At 51.5% G+C, this 18,659-nt stretch overlaps 1 protein-coding gene across 3 annotated transcripts in view; it reads right to left on the reverse strand.

Annotated features, from left to right (window-relative positions):
• The window catches only part of KAZN (kazrin, periplakin interacting protein), a 456,516-nt gene that overhangs the window by 84,164 nt on the left and 353,693 nt on the right, over positions 1-18,659 (reverse strand). The window lies entirely within an intron of this gene.

Consider the following 18,659-nt stretch of genomic DNA (forward strand, 5'->3'; position numbering starts at 1 on the left):
TACATCAGTCTCTCGTGAGTTTGGCTGACATGAGTCTATCATGAGAAATCTGCCTTTCGGAGCTAAACAGCAGAGTGCAGGATTATAGCAAGGAAATGCCATTCCTTCCCCAGCCATCACAGCCCATGCAACTCATATAAACTTTAAAAAAAAAAAAAAGGAATATTTATTTAATCTTTACTATGTGTCAGCAGGTATTCTAAGCACTTTATATATTATTAATCCTAAAAGTAACCCTATGACGAAGGTGCCATTATTACAATTAACTATTATTACTCCTATTTTACAGATGAGAAAACTGATGGACAGCAGTTAACTCACGCAGACAAGGTCCCTTCATAGTAAAGCACCAGTCTTCAGAGGCTTAGGTCTCATGTCCCAAGAAAACAATTTAGCCAGAGCCAGGAAGGGTAACAGACAGGAAATCTGGCAGGGGGCTGGTCTCAGCCCCACAAATTGCCCGTGTCCCTTTAGAATCACCAGCTGTGGGACTTCCCTGGTGGCGAAGTCGTTAAGAATCCGCCTGCCAATGCAGGGGACGTGGGTTCCAGCCCTGTTCTGGGAAGATCCCACATGCCGTGGAGCAACTAAGCCCGTGCGCCACAGCTACTGAGCCCGTGCACCACAACTACTGAGCCCACGAGCCACAACTACTGAGCCCGCGCACCACAACTACTGAAGCCTGGGTGCCTAGAGCCCATGCTCTGCAACAAGAGAAGCCACCGCAATGAGAAGCCCACGCACCACAACGAAGAGTAGCTCCCGCTCGCCGCAACTAGAGAAAGCCTGCGTGCAGCAACGAAGACCCAATGCAGCACCACCACCACCCCCCAAAAAAAAGAATCACCAGCCCCTTTCAGACAATGGCCCTCACTTCCCCGTAAGCAAGGGGCATGTTTCAAGACTTTTCCCAGGAGAACAGCTTTCCTGACAGTGACAAATGCTCAGAGTTCCACACAAGCCAGCAGGTGCCCTCCTGCTCAAGAAGCACAGAGCTGAGTTTCTGGGGCTCTTCTCCTGGGTGCTGGAAATGCCCTGCCATGAAAAGTTAATCCAGCAGAGCTCAACTGGTTAACTCGAGACTTGGTCTAGAGATGGCTTGACATTGAGACAGGTGATAGAATTATTAAAAACAAACAACTCATAGCAGCAGCAATAACCATACCTAATCTCTGCTGTGGGGTGATCTGCTTGACAAACACCACCCTAGTCCTTCCTAGAAGCACCCCGTGAGGTGGGCAGGCGAAACCTGCAGTCCCATTTCACAGATAGGGAAACTGAGCAAGGTTAGAGTTATCTGCTCACAAATGAATCAGAGACTGGGCTGGATTCAAATCACAGACTTCTGACCCTTTTGACAAATTCTCTCCCTGCAGAATCCCCTGGATGTGGCTGACTCTGCGGCCATCAGGGTGAAGGTAGCCTGAAGGATTCGGGACTTACCCGGCAGGACCAGGGGCGTAATTGTAACCCTTTTCCTGGATCCAAGAGTGGATCTTAGTTCCTGCTCAGCCTATGAGTCTCGGCCGGTGGTTTCCCTGGACAGAAGGCTCCCCAGGAATGAGCTCCAGTTTCCTGAGGCTCTCAGCAATTGGTTCCCTTGAGCATCCTTCCCATGTTCCCCAAGGTGTACCATTGTGCTGAGTGTGTGAGACACAGAAGCAAAGGAAACAGACCGATGGGCAAGAAAAGAATTTCTGAACAGCAAAATAACTGTTTCTCTAATGTGCCACAGGGCCTTTGCACTTACCATTTGTGCTGCCTGAAACATCTCATCCCAACCCCAAGCACATGGTGGCTCATTCCCCTGCTTCCTTCAGGTCTTGAGTCACTGTCACCTTTTTGGAGAGGCCTTTACTGTTGCCTTATTTCTAAAACTGCAATGTTACCAGACCTCCTAGCACTGACTATTTTCCTTATATACTTTTTATCTAAAGCTCTTTTCTCATCTGACATTATATGTTTTGCATTTGCTTGTTTATTGTCTAGCTCCCCTTCCAACTAGCGTGGGCAGGGATTTTGCTTATTTTTTCCCTGCTATGCCCACAGCATTAAGACGAGGATCTGGCACATAGAATGTGCACAATAAATATTTGTGGAAGCATTTAGAAGGGGCCACAGTGGAGGTGAGTGAAGGGACAGGAAGGCAGAAGAGCTACAGGAGGGAGGCTGGGGTCATTGCAGGAGAGGGGAGGGTGTTCGCAAAGCTCTGGATGTGTGTGGGGACCCGGTGTGTCTGGGGAACCGCGCTCAAGTCAGCACTGCCTGAGCTTTGCTGGGAGTTGGGAAGAGGTGCTCCCAGGTGAGAAGCTGGCTGAGAGCTCTGGCCATAGCTTGCTCAGAGACCATGCTGAAGGCACCAGGGCAGAGCAAACTTGCCTGTTTGCTTTTTTGTGTGTGTGCAGGAGGGACCTCTGCAGGAAGGTTCAGAGGTTTTAAAGAGGGTCTACGCCTCTGTGTGGTTTCTTATGTCCTGATTCCTGTGCTGTGCCCTGCACTGGGAACCTGAAAGAAAGTAGGGTTGTTTAGCTTGGAGAAAAAAGCTGGAGAGGTTACAACCTATGTCTCCTGGTGTGGAGGGTTCCATCAACCCCGAGTCGAGGCACCAACTGTCCTCCATCCCCCATCGCTGCCAGCAATAGAAGAGACTTGGGCATAACTGGGTCTATTTAGGACAAAATTTCTAACACTTCGGTCGGGGATCCCTGCGGGAGGGCTTTTTAAATAGGATCCTCTTTCTCTACCAGCAGGCAGCTGGAGCAGTTGGCAAGAGCAGGTCTCTGGTTACCGACGTTCAAGTCCCAGCCCCTCTACTTGTCAGCTGGGTGACTTTGGGTGAGTCTCTTAATTTCCTGTTTGCTCACCTGTAAACGGGGATGGTGACAATACCTACTTCATAGGCTACTCAGAGAATCCAATGAGCTAACACACACAAAGCACCTAGAACCGTGCTCAGGGTGTTAGCTGCCATTATTACTAGTGGTGGCTGAGAATGGCAGGATCTGATCTGAGGCAGGAGGATGGACAGAAAGGCTCTCCAAAGCCCTGGGGCTGTGGGGAGGAGCAAACGTGCTCACGCAGAAGAAAGGAGCTGTAGGCGCTGGACTGACTGTGTCCACCACCCACCTTCCCGCTGCCCCTCCCCCTTCTGGACCTAAGGATGCTAAGTGGTCCCCTTCTCCCATCCTTGCCCCTGTGGGCCCAGTGTTGGCCTCGCAGAAGACAGAAGAGCTCCTGCCTTTGAAGGGTTTACAGCCAGGTCAGAAAGAAAGGTCTAAATACAAATGATGAGGGTCATTATTTTTTTTGCCTGTTCGTTCGTTCATTCATTCATTCATTCAGGAAAACATTATTACTTACCTTAAGCCTGGAAACAGAGATAACTAAAGTCTTGGATAATAATCCAAGGCAGTGAGGAGATAATAAAGGTGGTGGGGCTATGAGTATCAGGGAGAAGAGGGGGTAGCCAGAGAGAGATCATTAACCCTGGAAAGGCCTCTGGGGCCTCTCCCAAATTTCAGATGGTCCAACAGAAATGCAACCAACCACCTCCCGAGGCCGCATGTCCCGGTGGCTGGCACTCAGTGCCCACAGAGCTGGGCCCTTGCCAGATCTCCGGGCATTGTTTTTGTTTTTTATAGATCTTTACCGGAGTAAAATTGCTTCACAATACTGTGTTAGTTTCTGTTGTACAACAAAGTGAATCAGTTATATGCATACATATATCCCCATATCCCCTCCCTCTTGAGCCTCCTTCCCACCCTCCCTATCCCACGTCTCTAGCTCATCGCAAAGCACCGAGCTAATCTCCCTGTGCTATGTGGCTGCTTCCCACTAGCTACCTATTTTCCATCCGGTAGTGTATATATGTCGATGCTACTCTCACTTTGTCCCGGCTTCCCCCTCCCCTCTCCGTGTCCTCAAGTCCATTCTCTATGTCTATGTCTTTATTCCTGCCCTGCCACTAGGTTCATCAGTACCATTTTTTTTTTTTTAGACTCCATATATATGTGTTAGCGTACAGTATTTGTTTTTCTCTTTCTGACTTACTTCACTCTGTATGACAGACTCTAGGTCCATCCACCTCACTACGAATAACTCAGTTTCGTTTCTTTTTATGGCTGAGTAATATTCCATTGTATATATGTGCCACATCTTCTTTATCCATTCATCTGTCGAGGGACATTTAGGTTGCCTCCGGGCGTTTTATAAGCAAGGAGGGAGACAGTTTATTCAAGTCTTGCCAGGAGGCCTGGATTCTAGAGATAAAGTGAGCATATAACCACTTTTCTCTGTGTCTGCTTTATGCACAGTGTCTGGGCTCTGACACTAACTGGCCACATACACAGGGCAGACCCCAATCTCTGGGGCTGTCTTTTCATCAGCAAAGTGGGAATGAACTTCCTTTCTGTCTCTCAGCCAGGAGGTGTGCTCTGTCCACTAACATGCTAACATCTACTACATTTGTGCAACGCCCTTGACTACCTCGGTGGACACGTCATTTTCTAAATAGTTTTCTAGGTTGTGCCTTCTAACTATGGAACTCTTAATAAACGTATTACTTGTACCATTTCCTGATGATCTAAGCTTTTAAAACACAGTGATGGAAGTAAAGGTGCTAAGTCATTATTCTGAAAACTGGTAAATAAAGGAAAAACAGTCAAGCTTTTATCCTGCCTTTCCTATACCGACTGTACCAGTGGGTAACCAAGCAGGAGATGGCGGGGAGCCTCTTTAAAAAGGATTGCAGCTACTGCACGAAGAAGGGGCGACAGACGAGAACACCGCCCTTCTGCCACTTCTGCTGAATGTCTGGATTCAGGCAGGGCTGCCAACATCGCAAAAGAGGGACAATCAGACAGCACATGCCTCCTTAGGGGAGGACCCAACATCTGCTTTGAAGGAGTCTTGCAAAAAATGAGTAGAGAAAATGATCAAGTCTCTAGATGAACTACCAATTTACAGGAAATTCAAAGGACAGAGGAGCACGTTGGACAGCACCATGGGGATGCAATTAGCGAACTCCAGACCCCGGGAGACCTACCAGACAAGCAACACGGCCCCTTCAACAAATAATGAGCAAGAACACACAAAAAAGGAAGAGGAACATTTAGATTAAAAAACATTCCAACTAATTGCACTGTGTCCATCTTACTTGGATCCTGATTCTAACAAACAAAGTTTAAAACACGAATTTATGAGTCAACTGGAAATTTGAATCATGGCTGGATATCTAATCTTTAGTTTAGGTATGATAATAGTTTAGTGGTTATGTGTTTTTTTTTTTTTAAAGAGTCCTTCTCTTTTATAGTGACATACAAAAGTATTTGTAGATGACATGATGTATCTGGGATTTTCTTCACAATAATACAGGGAGCGGGGAGTGGATGAGGGTGGGACAGAGTTGGCCACAGGGTGATGGGTACTGGGGTCAGGTCAGGGTCCATGGGATTCATTACACTATTCTGCTGACTTCTGTATGTAACTGAGATTTTCCATAAGAAAGAAAAGTGCCACCAAGGCTAGCGGAGGACAGTTTTTGCCTCTGCTGAGTGCCTTGGACTTTGGTGCTTTATAAAGTTGGCTCCGGGACTTCCCTGGCGGTCCAGTGGTTAGGACTCTGCGCTTCCACTGCAGGGGGCACGGGTTCGATCCCTGGTCGGGGAACTAAGATCCCACATGCCTCCTGGTGCAGCCAAAAACGAAAAATAAATAAAAAGTAAAGCTGGCTCCTCTGTAGTCTTTCCTCTGCTATGTGGCTGACAGCTGTCCCAGCTGCAGGAGTGCTCTGAGCAGCCTTAGCCAAATTCTCCTCTAAACTGCGATGGGCTAAACAGAGGCCTTGGCTCTCTGGAGTGTGTGAAAAGCACACGTCACCCCAGCCCAAGCAAGGGCTGCCATCTGTGCAGAGGGGCCCAGGAGCCGTGGCTTTGGTTCTGTCTGTTCCCAGCCAGGCTTCATTCCCTTCCTGGTGCCCAGTATGCTCTGCAGAGCCGAGACAGGTTCTCAGGGAGTGTGATGTCACGATGCTACCGTCGCTCGTTTCCATCGGGATTCTGGCCGTGGGAGGGAAAAGCCACTGGTGCTACTGTCAGCAGGCACCGTCTCTTCCCCACATCATCCTGGGCTGCAGCCCTGGGTCTGGTTTAAAATCGTCCCCACCTTTGCAGACGTGCCCAGGATGCTACCTGTGCAGTCAGAGGACGGGCTGCAGGCTGCTGCGAAAAACTGCCAACTCAGCTTACAGCATTTATTTACTTCTGCACAGAGAAAAGCATTTGACCTCTTAAGGAAACATAAGTGAAGAATTTCCTGGCTGATTGTCTGGGGGGGAAATAACAGGAACTGAGCTAGTAACAGCCCAAACAAACAGCACGAAGTGATGAGGATGAAGTAGAGGCCCGGAGGGGGCGGGACCTTGGCACTGCCTCTCCGTGTCCTCAGCCACCACTGCAACCCTGCTGTCCCTGCCCCAGGGCTCCTGAGTTAACAGGGACCACTGAGGACCTGGGCTGACTCTCAGCAGTGCCTTATATAGACCTTGAACTTGGAAGGCAGATGGGGCAAGGTAGAGAGAGCCTAGACTTAGAGCTGGGTACCGAGGTTAGAGGCCCCGTGATACCCTGGGCAGGTCACATTACCTCTGATCTTTAATTCTGCCTTTTCCATGGGGTGCTTTTAAGGCTCACATGAAATGACCTCTGTGGAGTGTTCTGCAAACAGTGAAGTGCTCTACAAACATGGTGGGGCATTACCCCTCCTCATCAGACAGATCTCACTCCTGCACACAGCTCAGTGAGGACCAGTGTTCCCATCTCATGGCCAAGTGGTCTTACAGCTAGTGAGAGTCAAGGCCTCCTACTCGCAGGCTTGCTTGAGGCCTGCACTGCCCAGGGACCTTCGTAGTTCCAGCATCCTCAGGCCATGCATCAGCTTGGGAAAGCCCCTTCCTTCACGACGTTGGCAGCCCGGGGTCCAGAATCACAACCAGGTCCCAGACTCAGACGGTGAGGTCTGGATGGATGAGGTTTGGCTCCCGTGCTGGGCTTATGGTAATGAGCTTAGGGCTGAGCCCCCAGGGAAAGCAGCTCTCTGCTTCCAAGGCCACAGCTTAAGACAAACAAAGCTTCCAGATCCTCATTACGCCTCATGGGCAAAACACTTATTTTATTAAAAAGGGTAAGAGGAAGGAGGCGACTCCTCTGCTCCAGACCCCAGCAGGAGGGACTCCCCAGCTGGCCGGTCCTTTTCTCATGGGCCACCTCTGCACAGGGAGCACCTCTGCACCAAGGCTGGATGCCGGCTCGGTCCTGTGCTGCCATGGGGGGACCCAAGCCTTCTGCACACAGAGATGCTATGAACTGATAACTCCATGGCGGTGGGGGGGGGCACTTTTTATGCAAATTGAAGTAGAGGAGTTTAATGGGCGCAGCAATCAGATTTGTCAGCAGGCAGTAACATGTGGGAAAGCAGTAGCTCTGTTCCCAAACAGTCTCCTCTGCTTTGGAATTACCCACTTTCGGGGCCGCTTAAACATCTGCTGTGAAGGCAGGCGGGCAGGCGAGGTGGCTGCCCCTCAGAGCAGAAGCCCGGGGGAACAGGGGAAGGAGGGAGGTCTCCCACCACCCACCCAGCGCCTGTGTCTCTCCAGCGCTCTGCCCCAGGACCTCCCTCCTTCTCCTTCTGAGTCCAGACACAGGCGGCCTGCGCAGCAGCGATGCCCCAGAGAGAGCCCTGGGCTCGAAGCACAGCTAACCCACTTCCCGGCAGAATGCTCGGTGCCTTGATGTTCTCATCCATAAATTGGGACCACAATGTCTAGGCCTCATAGTGTTGCTGGAGCAGTAAATTCCTAGTTATTTAAAAACACTGCTGGATTTGGAGTGCCAGGTCCGGGTTCAAATTCTAACTCCGCCGCTCACTAGTGAGAGTTTTCTCCACAATAAATGAGGATAATTATACTAATAAAAGTAGTTACCATGTATGGGCTTGTACCATGGGTTGCGAGCATTTTGCACATATTAACTCATTTAATCCTCACGGCAACCCCTGGAGGTAGATGCAACTGCCCTTCCCCCTTCACAGTTGGGGGACCCGGTGCTGCCCGCAGAGTGATGGTGGGTAGCATGCCTGGGTTCATGCCAGGACAAGGACGGCCGGGCTCCAAGCCCACGCCCTGCCCAGCCTCCTCAGGTAACTCTCAGGGTTGTTACCAAAGGCTGCATGAGTGCCTGCGAGTTCCTCGCAGGGGCTTGGCCTCTAGAAGGCACTGAGCAAATATAGCTATTGTTGTTATTATTAGTGATATCATTTCTTCCCTGGAAGTTTCTAGAACTGCAATCCCTGGTACTTCCTACCCTTCTTCCCTGCTTTTTCTCCTTAGCACTGAATACCAGCCACCGGACCATATATTTTACTTATTTATCTTGTTTATTGCCTACTCCACACCCCGAGTAGAGTGTCAGAATGTCATCGCTGTGAGGGCAGGAATCTTTGTCTCTTTTATTAACTGCGGTATCCTTGTCACCTAGAACAGTGCCTGGTACTTAGTAGGCGTTCGATTAATATTTGTGGAATGAATGAATGAATGATCATCACTGCCCTCACTCTTTCGCCGACCCACCAGATTCTGCAATGACACCTGGGCAGTCAGCCCTGGGGATGGAAGAGGTATGACAGGGAAAAGGAAAGGGCGAGACCCTGCCCTACTGTGAGGGGTCACAGGCACGCAGCCTGCCCTGCCCTGCCTAGATTTTCCTTGCTGACATCCAGTCCAATCCAATCAGTACTGAGGAAGCAGCTACCACGAGCGAGGCACCTGCTAGGTCACCTGCAGACCTCAGCGGGGGGCGGAGGGCTCGTTCCTTCCCTCAGCCCAGCGAAGACCCAGCTCAAACCTCCCGTGGCCCGGAAGCCTGGGCCAACCACCTCCAGTCCTATTCCCAGCTTTTGGAATCCTATTTGTTTAAACAAGATGCTGGATGCAAGTGTTTCGTAAACTCTGCTGTGTTTTACTTTTGGTTTTTATCCGCGAAGAGTTCGCTGGGACCCTGGGTTGGCCAGTGGGTAGGGGTGGCAGAGCCCTGCAGCACCCCGAGTCCCACGGCAGTGATATCTGTCCCTGAGCACAGCTCACGGGCCCAGGGCTCCAGGTTCAGACCTCCAATCCTCCAGCCACCCTAAGACCTACCTGCCTGAATATCCACCAGAGCCCAGCCACGTGGTAAAGCACAGGGAAAGTGAAAAATGCAAGTGCCACCAGGGTCTGCTGGGATGTCTGTCCCAACGCAGAAGGGACAAGACAGTGGGTCACTGGCTTCCTGGCTGCCGTGGTGCAAACACCAATCCTCTTCAGGTTAAAATGTAAACCCAGAAGGAAACGGGAAGGGGGTGGGCAGGACTCTGGCTAACTGGGGGCGCAGGGAAAGTGGGACGGAGTCAGGTCAGAAGGAGGGGGCACAGCACCGACAGATGGCGCCTGCCCCCCTGACTGTACTGCAAACACTGGCGGTTGTTCAGAATCATGCGGATTGGACCCCTAGGGGCCAGGTCCACACCCAGCAACCGACAAAGGCAAAAGCTGTAGAACGGATTAAAAACATGCTTTTCCCCAAATAACACCAATGACGATTTGAAATAAAGTGCACCTGTAAAACTCCTAGGGCGTTTTTGTGCCTGAGAATCTCCTATGCTCTGGGACAAGGGTCGGCCGTGGTCCTTGCATCTTCAGGCTGGCCCTGGCTTGCATGTTCTCCTCCTCAATGTATAAGAGGCTGCAAGGTCTCAAGGTAGTGATCTGGACGTATCTACCTCTGTATCCCCAGTTCAGAAGAATAAACACCATTAGTAACAGCAATCATGAAAACTGGATCCATACGCCTGGTTCCTGCCCCCAGTGGGTGTGTTTTAAGTGCCAGGCTCTCTGTGTTATTTTAGTCAACTCTCACAGCCACTCTGGCTGGTAGGTACTATTACGACTCGCATTTTACAGATGCAGAAACCAAGGCACAGGAGCTAAGTGACTTGGATGCCAAAAAGGGCAATGCTGGAAGCATCTATGACCTCAGACTTAGTTTCCCCTGAAATCGACTTCGAAGAGAAGCAGTCTCATTTTCTTGAAGACGACGAACAAGATTACCAGACGCCTACTACACACCTGGCCCTGTGCCAGGGGATTCACACAGGTTAGCTTACCAAATTCTCAAAACGACCGGAGCTAAACTTTATTGTTCCCATTTTACAGGTGAGGAAACTGAAGTTCTGAAAGATCAAGCCACTTATCTGAGACCATGAACAGCCAGAAAGCAGCAAAGCTGAGATGAAGACCACGTCTGTGGGCTCTGGAGTCTGTGTTCTTTCCATTACATGTTAGTATCTGCACACTGCCCAGGCCCTTCCCATAGAGTTTGTCCTCAGATCTAGGAAGTCAGCAGGTACAAGATGCACCAATATTTCAGGGGCCACCGAGGAAGGAAAAACACTGCCAATTAGTCTGACACATCACTTGCGGGGATGCACCCTGATTTCAGACCAGCTAAAATTCAAAAAGCGTGCACGTCAGAATCAATGAGATATGGGACCTTCTCATATGACCCGTACAACAGCCTTGTTAAATCACCGTGACTGTGCACATGAGGAAACTGAGGCTTAGCTTGGCTAAAGGATTAGCTCAGGGGAATTCCCTGGTGGTCCAGTGGTTAGGACTCTGTGCTTCCACTGCTGGGGGCACAGGTTCGATCCCTGGCTGGGGAACTAAGATCCTGCATGCCGCACGGCGTGGCCAAAAAAAAAAAAAGGATTAGGTCAGGATCACACAGCTCATAGGAGGTCGAGTCTGGACACGATCCAGGGACTGGGAAGCTTGGCCCCAGGCCTGTCTACTCGCTGAGCTGTGTCTTTGACCCAGGTCCTCCTGGTACCTTCCACAGCACCCAGAACACAAGAGCCTCAGAGGAAATGTCCTTTAAAGGGGAGAAGGAAGGAACAAAGGTGGGCTTCCTTCATTCCTCCCCCAGCAGGGCTGGGAGCCTAGGCTTGTGGCCCGTAAGCTGATGTCACCAGCCAACGTGTAAGCCAGGGACATTTAGGGACAGCTCCTGGAGCAGACCAGGTGAAGGGACACCACGGGTGACATCTGGGTGCAGGGGGTGAACACCTACTTCCATGCAATGGAGCCAGTGCAGCAGGCAGGTGTGTTTTTTTTTTTTTTTTTTTTAATTATTTATTTATTTTTGGCTGTGTTGGGTCTTCGTTTCTGTGCGAGGGCTTTCTCTAGTTGCGGCAAGCGGGGGCCGCTCTTCATCGCGGTGCGCGGGCCTCTCACTACCGCGGCCTCTCTTGTTGCGGAGCACAGGCTCCAGACGCGCAGGCTCAGTAGTTGTGGCTCACGGGCCTAGTTGCTCCACAGCATGTGGGATCTTCCCAGACCAGGGCTCGAACCCGTGTCCCCTGCATTAGCAGGCAGATTCTCAACCACTGCGCCACCAGGGAAGCCCGGCAGGTGTGTTTTGCGTAAAACACACCCGCAGGAACATCATCTGACTGCTGACGGGAGTGAGTGTGAGTGTGTGTGTGCATGTGCGCTGATCCTGAGCTGAGTGGCCAGGAGAGGCCAACGCTGTGACACTCAGGCAACGCCCATGACAAAGGACACCCCCCCATTTCCACAGCTCCCTTTATGCTAGAACTTGAGGCGGAGGACACTGCCCAAAAACAACCCAAAAAGGGGGCCATCATTTGGGTGGTCCTCACATGGCCAAACCCATTGGACAGAATGGATTTTGTTCTGTCGATTAACTTCTGCTGTTTTTTTTTTAAGCATTTCTTAATTTAAAAAAAATTTTATTTATTTTATTTTATTTATTTTTGGCTGCATTGGGTCTTTGCTGCTGCACGTGGGTTTTCTCTAGTTGCGGCGAGCGGGGGCTACTCTTCGCTGTGGTGCACAGGCCTCTCATTGCGGTGGCTTCTCTTGTTGCAGAGCACGGGTTCTAGGCGCCCGGGCTTCAGTAGTTGTGGCATGCGGGCTCAGTTGTTGTGGCTCGCGAACTCTAGAGCGCAGGCTCAGTAGTTGTGGCGCACGGGCTTAATTGCTCCGTGGCACGTGGGATCTTCTGGGACCAGGGCTCGAACCCGTGTCCCCTGCATTGGCAGGCGGATTCTTAACCACTGTGCCACCAGGGAAGCCCCTGCTGTGTTGTTTAAAAACAGCTTTATTGAGGTATAACTGACATAGAATGAACAACCTATACATTATTTAAAGCACAGAATTAAATGAGTCTCGATGTATGTATAGACCCATGACACCACCACCACCAGATCAAAACAGTAAATATACTCATGACCCTCAAAAGTTAGAATGGATATTGCCTCAGGCCCCCAAACTAAGTCACCAAGCACCTCTGCTAATCTGGATAATAGAAACGGAAGCCACTAACAGGTACTGTATGCTCCATTCACACAGTACTGGCGCTTCCCATTCTACACGCATCATCCAGCAAAGCCCCGGAGCGTGCACACACCACCCCCGTCATCCCCGAGGGAGAAGGCTGCAGGCTTACCAAGCGCCAGGTGGCCTGAGTCCAAATCCCAGCTCTGCCCCTTCCTGGTGTGGCCCTGGGTACCTTCCTTTACTCCTCGGGGCCCACCCCCGCTTACTTGAGGGTAACTAGAGCACCCACCTCACAGGTTTTATGGTGAGGATTCAAGGAGTGACATCCATCCAAAGAGCTCAGGACAGTGCCTGGCACGTGGTAAGTGCTCCATGTGTTAGATGAAGAAGATGATGATGGTGGTGATGGTGACTTTTATTTTTGAATGGGGAGAACAGGTTCCAGGAAGTTAAGTGACTCGCCCAAGGTCATTCAGAGAGCAACTGGCCAAGAGGCTTTAAATCAGGTGCTCCTGACGCTGTGCTGTCCTCCCTAGGACACGAGAAGCTCGCAGCCTGATGCAACCAGATGCCCTGGCCTCTATGGCTGCAGAGCTGCCGGCCCCGGCACAAACGGACCGGGCAACAGTGTCAGGAGGTCATGCGCACAGATCTCTCTCTGCAAACTCGATTGAACCCATTCTGACTCCTTTTCAACATGCTGGGTCCTCTCAAACACACCAGGTATGTCTTGACTGGAACAGGGGACATCTGAGACCCATCTCTGGGCCCCTCTCCTCCCACACCTGGGCAGAGAATTCCTGCCCCAGATGTGTCATCTGTGACCTCCAGAGGCCTCGGTCGGGAGAGGGAACAGCTCCCACCGTGGCAGTTGGTTAGGATTTCAGCTTTGTTGGACCAAGCGGGAAACCGCAGGAAGAAACCACTTCCCATCCTAAATTGGCCTTCAGTGGGACAGACAGGGATCCTCAAGGTCCTCCCGAATGATGACTAACGTCGTAGGAAAATGCTGCATCCGACAGAGGTCGGCCCCAGAGGCTGGGAGCCCTCCAGCTGCTGATGGAGGTGCGAGGCTGAGCTTGGGGTGGAGAGAAATTGGGGCAGCTAACAAAACCAGAGTGGAGGCTCAATTCATCCAGCCGTGCTGGGGGCCAGGCTCCGCACTCTGTGGTCTCTGTGTATGTATGTTCCCTCACAGTCCTGGGTCACTATTCTCCCCTCTTACAGATGAGGAAACTGAGGCCCAGAGGTACCAGCAACTCTGCCGAACGTCACTGAAAAACTTCCCTGCGTTTGGTGAAGCTGGAATTTGAATCCAAGTGTATGTACCATCAATCCAAACACAGAACAATGATGTTTACCCCTCACCACCACCCAGCTTCTCTGTAGAGAGGCAAACAATACGCAGGGCTAAATATTTTCACGTTTACTACATGTCAGGGGCTGGGTCAGGTCCTTATATTCTCAAAGACTCCTCCCGACAATTCCAGGGAGAACGAACCCTGTTTCCCAGATGTATCACCAGAGGCTCAGTGTCCCTGCAGCCCAACTGGAAGTGAGGCTCTCCCAGGTGAGGGGGGACACTAGGCTGTGTATTATTAGGTTCCTATTGCTGCTGTAACAAACGAACGCATACTTAGCGGCTTAAACCAACACAAATCTATTCTCCTATGGTTCTGGAGGTCAGCGTCTGAAATAGGTTTCCGGGACCAGAATCAAGGTGTTGGCTCGTGGCCCCCTCCTCCATCCTCACAGCCATCAGTGGAGCACCTGCAAATCTCTCTCTGATTCTGAACGTCTGTTTCCGTGATCACATCTTCTTTCCTTTCTCTGACCCTCCTGCCTCTCTCTTACAAGGACCCTTGTGGTCACACTGGACCACTGGATAATCCGGGATAATCTTCCCATTTGTAAAGTCCCTTCTGCCGTACAAGGTAACATATTCACAGGTTCCAGAGATTAGAATGTGGACATCTTTGGGGGGCCATTACGCAGCCTACCACATGCTGGGATTGCTGTGCCCCCATCAGCACCCCCAGGGCCTAGACGGACAGGCAGGAAGGAGTCAGGCTGGACAGGGCAGACTGAGGGTGTCCTGCATCCAAAGGAAAGGCCCAAGGGGAGCAGGGTGTGGGGTGGGGAAAGCCAGGACAGGGTGCCCACAAGCCACTAGTCCAGGCCTGGCTCCGGCTGGGGCTACATCCACAGGCTCGGGGCTCGTTCCTCGAAGAGCAGAATTACTTTTAAGTTCTAAAAATACCACCTCATTGTTAAACAAACACCGGGGCTCTTGTGAAATAAAGCAACAACATGAAAGGCCTGGCAAGGGGGCCCCGAGATTCTGATCTGCAAGCAGATCAGGGCAGCTCCCTCCACTGGAGCAGCCAAAGCCATTTCCGAAGTCCTCATCCTCTTGGATCTCAAGGCCAAGGTCAGGCTCTGGATGGCAGCCAGCGCCTAGGGCTGAAGGCACGGGATGGGAGGAAATTCTGGAGAAAGGGAGTAAACAAACACTTGTGGAGTGCCTTGGGGGGAGGGGCCTTCACATGCTACCCTGTTCTACCCTCTGACAACCCTGAAAAGGAGGCATTTTTATGGCCATTGTCCTAACAGTAAAATGAAAGCTCAGAGAGGGGAAGTGACTTGCCTAAAGTCACAAAGCAGTAAGACCTGGAATTCCAACCAGCTCCAGCTGACTCTAGGACCAGTGAGTGCCCTTTTGACTTTACCACCCAAATTGCTGCCAGGTTCAACACGCTAACTTAACAAATACTTGTTTTTGTTTTACATCTTTATTGGAGTATAATTGCTTTACAATGTTGTGTTAGTTTCTGCTGTATAACAAAGTCAATCAGCTATGCGTATACATATATCCTCATATCCCCTCCCTCTTGAGCCTCCCTCCCAGCCTCCCTATCCCACCTCTCTAGGTGGTCACAAAGCACCCAGCTGATCTCCCTGTGCTATGAGGCTGCTTCCCACTAGCTATCTATTTTACATTTGGTAGTGTATATATGTCCATGCCACTCTCTCACTTCGTCCCAGCTTACCCTTCCCCCTCCCCGTGTCCTCAAGTCCGTTCTCTAGTAGGTTTGCGTCTTTATTCCTGTCCTGCCCCTATGTTCATCAGAACCATTTTTTTTTTTTTTTAGATTCCATGTATATGTGTTAGCATACGGTATTTGTTTTTCTCTTTCTGACTTACTTCACTCTGTTCACTCTGTATGACAGACTCTAGGTCCATCCACCTCACTACAGATAACTCAATTTTGTTTCTTTTTATGGCTGAGTAATATTCCATTGTGTATCTGTGCCACAACTTCTTTATCCATTCATCTGTCGATGGACACTTAGGTTGCTTCCATGACCTGGCTATTGTAAATAGTGCTGCAATGAACATTGTGGTACATGCCTCTTTTTGAATTATGGTTTTCTCAGGGTCACAAATACTTGTTGACAGTTGCTCCCAGCAGGATTCAAGGTGGTTGAAAGTGCAGGTTCCTTGAGCCCAGTAGCCTCGGTCTGAATCCAGGCTCACCCAAGCTGGGGATCTTTGCCTCTCTGTGCCTCAGTTTCCTCATCTGTAAAGTGGAGCCAATTAAAGCACCTGACTCCTGGGGTGTTGTGAGGATTTACTGCATGAAATCAGGTACAGTGTTTGGGCAGGAACAGTGCCACACCCCGAGGAAGTCGCCTCCATCCTCTGGCTGTTTTCCCACTAGAAGTTAGCAACATCCTAATTATCTCGGGGCTGATACAGAGAGACGGAGCAGAGAGGGCCCAGGCCCCCAAACTGCAGATAATCCCCAAGCCCACGCCAGCCAATCTTTGGAGCACCTTTTAGCCACAAAACCACAAAACCCATCAGTGAACCAGTCAACTAACAGCTGGGGAATGCCCACCTCTGGCTCTGCCCCCTGCTGGCTGGGGGAGCCTCTGGGGCAGTTCTGGTCCTTGGGGAAGCGAGGACAGGGCAAAAGAGTCAGAGGGGATCCAAGCCCCACCTCGTTCCTGAGTGTAGACCCACATTTCCACTTCCTGTCTACCTCATTCCAAACTAAACACGCCTAACATCAGGCTCACTATTGGACAACAATTTACTGTGTGCTTAGCCTATCCAGGTGCTATGTCCTAAATGCCTTACACACATTATTGCATTAATAAGCCCCCTGAGTTGGAAAGTACTACACCCAATTCACAGATGAGGAAGCTGGAGCTGAGAGAGGTTAAGTAACTTGCCCAAAGCCACATAGCAGTGAAGTGGCCGAGCTGGGATCTGATGAGGCCTGCCTGATGCCTTTGCTCTGCGAGGCCCCCCTGGACCCAAGGTGCCCGGGGTCTGGTCAACCCCTGAGGCTCTGCGTTCTGCTGCTAGCCCCCAGCTCAGGCCCCGGCCACACATCCTCCGGGGGCTGACGCAAGTGAGCCTCCGTCTACTCTCCACCCATTCTCCCAGCACAGCTTCATCAAGAACCCACCGCCTTCTACCTGTGTGCTGCCGGGGACAGAACAGAACTTACCCAGACACCACTCGCCTGTCCTCCCACAGCTGACAGCAAAGAGCTAAGAGCCCCAATACAGAACACTGTCAGAAATCGTGGAATATGCCATAGGAAGGGAAGCATTGGAGGCTGACACTGAGAATAATTGGAGGTTTTGGCCAGGGGGGTGGGGGGGGGAGGGGTCGGGGGACAGGACCAGCAGCCTTGGGAGAGGAAGCTCCGAGGACCTCTCTGAGGAGGTGACATTTCATTTCAGAGCCTGAAGCCTGAGAAGCCAAGTGCTCCAGGAGGCAGGAAAGAACATTCCAGGCTGAGGGATCAGCCAAGCGAAAAGGGCCCCCAGGAACGAATGGCCTGAGGGCGTCTGAGGAACAGATGGGGCAAAGTGACCAGGAGGTCACACAGAACAAATGAACCTCCTTCCCAGTGCCTCACACGCAAGGCCCTGGGGCACCAGGAGGCAGGGTTCCTGTGGCCCAAATCTTCCCAGGATTCCTCCTCCTCTGGGGAGATCAGCCCTTCCTCCGGGGACCAGGAGAGGCTGGCAGGAGGGAAGGCTGACTTGGAGGGAGCACACAGGCCCGGCACCTCCCTGCCTGATCTGCACGCCCCTCGGAGGGCGCTGGCTACCAAGTGCGTCGCTACAAGACTTCTCCCCACCCCAAGGCGGCAGAGTCAGGGCGGCTCTGTCTGTCTCCCTCTGAAACCCAGAGGGGAGGACGGGAGGGGACCTGGTAGCTTTCTCAACATCTCGTTAAGGCATTCTCTACTCCCGAAGCACCGGCTGTAGGCCAGGCCCTGAGCTGGGTCCCGGCGAGACGGTGATGAATCAGACACACGCACCCAGGGTGTTAAGATGCAGCTACCAGAGCAGGACCCGGGGAGCAAAAGGAAAGCTGTGAGTCACTGCACTTGCCGGTCTGGGTGGAAGGGGGTGCAAGGGAGTAAGAGAGGGATGGAGGTCAGCAAGGGGACAGAGACGACCTGGTTCCAAAGGAAAGAGGGAGGAAAGCCAGCCCAGTGACCACATGTCCAAGGCACTGGACACTGGGGGGAACCGAAGAGCAAAGACCCAGGGTGCTGAGGCAGTTCTGCTGTCAGCAAGAGACTGGAAACTGACATGCATCCTTGGGTCTGCTGCTCAAGGTACAAAGCAGGGGGCCCAGCCAAAGGCGCTGGGCGGGGTGTGGAGGGCTGCAGACTAACCGCCCCTCACATCCAGCTGACTGCTGGCCAGGGCAGCACGGGCCCGGGGTGGCCAGACCTGCTCGTTTTCCCAGAGAAGGTGGAAATCCACACTGTGGATAATTTCCAACTTTTAAATGGTGGCAACACATTCAAAAAATTTAAAAGCAGCACACAGGCTCGAGAGAACATAGGTGTGGGTCACCAGTTTCACAGCCTGGAATAAATGACGGTAAATAAAAATAGGTGACTGCACTTGAGATGCTCAAACGTGCTCTGGCTGGGCAGGAGAGGGCTTTTGGCAAGAGGGGCACACAATGCTGAAGGCAGGAAATGAGGAGCAAGGAGCAGAACTGGTGAAGAGAGAAGAGCCTCCACCCGGCCCCTTCTGCCGGGCCCCTGCTTTATTCTCCGTGCAGCTGGTGGGAGTACGTGTGCTGGATCCAGCCTCCTTCTGACAGCAAAGGTTGGGGACAGAGGCACAGCTGAGGGAGGTTATCCCCTGGGCTCTGGGCTAATGCAACTGGGACGAGGAGCAGTGGATGCCAGCCAGGCTCTGCAGGGAACCCCGTGGAAAAGTC

This window comes from Eubalaena glacialis, chromosome 3, assembly GCF_028564815.1.
Source record: "Eubalaena glacialis isolate mEubGla1 chromosome 3, mEubGla1.1.hap2.+ XY, whole genome shotgun sequence".
Lineage (NCBI taxonomy): Eukaryota > Metazoa > Chordata > Mammalia > Artiodactyla > Balaenidae > Eubalaena > Eubalaena glacialis.